Consider the following 3,882-nt stretch of genomic DNA (forward strand, 5'->3'; position numbering starts at 1 on the left):
CCTCAGCGCTGCTCGAGCCTCCAAGTCTTTCACTCTCACTGCTGAGAACTGATTATTCTTGGCCCTGTGGGAGCCCCAGAAATAGTTTCCTCTAATCCTTTCAGGGAGTTTCCTCACATCAAGGCCGGTCCTCAGCCCGAGGCTCAAGGGGAACCCAATGCAGGTCTCTGCTTTCCGCAGTCCCCGTCTCTCTGGGAACCTGATGTACAAACTCATTTCACATCTTTCAGGCTTCGAGCTTTTCTCCTTGCCCCGTAACTAAGGCACGGTCCAGCATTCCGCTGGGGCAATCACAGGGCACTCCTCACCTGCCAACTCTGAGTCTATGCCCTTTCTGGTTTGATGTCCAATGCCATATAAAGCTACCATTTTTGTTTTTGACTACACCTGGTGAGGTGGGAGGGCCTAATCCCAGCTTGCTCAGAGGCTGCTCTCAGCAGTGCTCAAGGAACCATGTGGTGCCAGAGTTGGATTGAACCTGCGCTCTCCAGCCCTTTCAGACGCATCCTCCACCCTACTCAAGGAATTTTTATCTTTTTTTTGCGCAGTGCTGAGATCAATCCCAGAACCTCACACATGCAAGTCAAGTGCTCTACCACTGAGCTCCTGCTAATCTTATTCTTATGTTGTCTCACAAGGCTGGGTAAATCACCAAAAATGTTCTTGATGACTATTATAAATGCTGCAACGAATGTTCCGGAGTCTTTCACGTTACAAATATGGGTCCTGCAAGCTGATATATATATATATTTTTGGCATGCACCCTAAAATTGAGCTAGGTTTCCCGTCCCAAAACGATAATCATCTTATTGAGGAAATAGTTATACATAATATATCAGCATACTCTTATTTTCTGAATTGAAAAATAATATAAAATTATTTTGGTGAGCAGCTAGCTGCCAGGCATCCTCTTGAGGGAGGGAAAGGGTGTTCTAACATTATGGTTGTAGCAGATGATGCTTAGTGCTTCATCCACTGCCACTTGTTGCAAGCCACTTTGTCAGGGTGAAGACAGCCAGCATTGGCTAAGTCTCTTGGAAGCAGGTTTTTTTTGGAGGGGAGAGGGAGGCCACACCAAGTTGTGCCTGTGGGCCCCTTATTCTTTGCTCAATGCTTGGGGAATCCAGGGATGGAACTTGGGGCATGTAGGGCCCACACTCCAATAGAATTGAAGTGTATTACTGACTCCTGGAGACAACTCTTACACAAGAACTGAGTTAAAACAGCAAAAACGGACTCCCACAGATATCTGAAAGCTCCTCTCTGTGGAATCTAAATTCTCAGGCTCCCAGCTTGGATTCAATGCCTCTTCTTGCCTGTCTTTTGTGCCTACTCTCTTACTGGACTTTACAGGAAATGCTTCCAAAAAGGAAATGCTTCACTTTGCTAGGAAGTGGTTTAGTGCAGATCTTAGAACGGTTATGCACAATGTCCACTGTTTATATTGAATATATCTATTTTATAAACCAGGAACGTAATCGGTTTTCTCTGGCTGAGTCAGCTGTGGAACAGCTTCACCTGTGAAAGTCTTCTTTGCACAGGGAGCATGATGCACCATTATCCTACTGTAAACTGTAAGGGCCTGTGCAAGCCCTGGCCCTGCAGATGGCTCCTACACTCTGCCACTCTCCAATCTCATATCCCGTGAGAGGATCTCTAATTCCTTGCTTTCCCCTTATCCAACTCCCTTTGCTCTCACGATCCTGCATCCACCTTGACAGAACTAACATCCCACCCGTGCGCTCCAGCATTTGTCTCCAGGCTTCCTGGTTATACTAGTCCCTCCCCAGCTGGCTCAGTCTTCAGCAGCCTGTCCCTCCACCAAGTGGTCCAGTCTGCAGACCTTCAGCCCAGGGACTTAGTGGCGCTTATTCCAGATGACTGAAGACACGACCCACCCAGCTCTCCAACACCAGCCTCCAGAGAGGACACATCCTGTCAGATGTGGAGACGGAGCTGAACCTTCTTAGCAGGGTTCCTTTGGAGAAACTGGCTGGGATCTCAATGAGTCTCCCTCAGCCTCAGCCCTGCTGACATTCTGGTCTGGACATTCTTAGTGAGGGCTGTCCTGTGCCTTGTGGGATGTGGCGAGCTCTCCCTGGCCTACTCACCAGCAATATTCTCCGAGTGGTGAAAACCCCAAATGATAGTATCAGGGGATCAAGATAGCTCTAGAGGCTTTTTGAATGTCTTCTTTTATTGGTAGAATTTCCAGTTGCTTCCTTTGAGAAGCCTTTTATCTCAGGAGATTATTGATGTACTGTTGACCCTAGGCCCTTTATACACACAGAGCCACATCAATCTCCAGCCCAACACACACTGAAGTGTTTTCTCTCACCATCTACATGGCAAGGAGAAAAAACAATGACAAGATCCCATTATTGTGTGAGAGGGGAGATAAATATTGCCAGGAAGGAACACGTACATGCTTATGAAACAATGTTTACATGTGTAGAATGAAGTCTGAAAGACTAGACAGACATGAAGAATTTAAGCCGGGGAAAAAAAAAAAAAGAGAGAGAATTTAAGCCATCTCAAATTCATGAAGAATCAGGTATGCTTTTTTGTATTTTGATTTTACTTTTCCCCTTAACACAAATGTCACCTTGTGAAGAGTGACTCACAGGCACTGCCAAAAACAGTCTGTAAAAGCAAGGCCTTCTTCCCATTGAGAAAAGGAGAGATACTTTCTTCCAATGGTCTAAGGACGCCAAGTGGGAGCCAGGACAGAGAATAGCCACTGAGGGCTGTTCATTTCTAACGAAGGTAGGGCGGGAGGCAAAAGGCATTTGGTCTTCTCAAATCCAAGTTACTCTACAGATCCTTATTTTGGGGGATATTTGCTTTTCTCCCGTTAGAAAAGAAATCTATCCACTTCACATCTATGTTGACTACTGTGAATCTCTCTGTATTTAAACTCTCCAATCACAGATGTGTAAAGAGATGGAGGTCAATACCTCTGCTGCAAACCACAACATCCAAAAGGAGAGAGAAAGGGAATGCCCTGCCGCAGAGGTGCGGTGGGGTGGTGGGGGAAGTGGTGGGGGTGGTGGGAGGGATAATGGGAACATTGGTGGAGGAGAATGGGCACTGGTGGAGGGATGGGTAAACGATCACTGTATAACTGAAATGCAAACACAAAAGTTTGTAACTAAGTTTGTTCGTAAGTTTGTACCCCACGGTGATTACTTTAAAAACAAAAAAGGAGATGGAGAGATGACTGGAAGTTGGGCACTGGTGTAGGGATCAGGCACCCAGAGGAGGCAGAGGAAATGGGCCAGGTATTCCTCTGGTTTCTGCTCTTTCCACAGTCCTCAAGCCCACAACAAAAACAACTCAGCCTTTTCTCCATCTGCATATAAATGTATAGGCTGGAAGGGTACATTATACCCCAGAACAAATGTCTAATAATAAGAAAAAGTGGGGTAGAAAAATAACACATGGAAACAAGTAGAAGAAAAGAATGTCCTTTCTTCCCTCCTTTGAATAATCTTCTATGTAGGAAAGACCTTAAAGAATGACAATCACAATTTTTAAAGTGCAAAGCATATACCTGTATGTAATTTGTTAACTACTCTTTCCATACTTGAGTTCCGGGCAATTATTTCCCATTATGTCCACTGACAGGATAGGGACATACTTTATGAATAAATACTTAATTTAGAAGTGCTAACATAATTTTAATAAACAAGTTCCCTGTAACTGTTTTATTATTTTTTTTGACAACCACACCAGGCAATACTCAGGGGTTACTCCTGGTTCTGCACTCAGAAATTACTCCTGGTAGTGCTCAGGGGACCACATGAAATGCTGGAGATTGAACCCAGGTTGGCTATATGAAAGGCAAATGCCCTACCTGCTGTATTATTGCTCGGGCCCTCC

The sequence above is a fragment of the Sorex araneus genome, chromosome 1 (genome assembly GCF_027595985.1).
Source record: "Sorex araneus isolate mSorAra2 chromosome 1, mSorAra2.pri, whole genome shotgun sequence".
In the NCBI taxonomy this organism is placed as follows: Eukaryota; Metazoa; Chordata; class Mammalia; order Eulipotyphla; family Soricidae; genus Sorex; species Sorex araneus.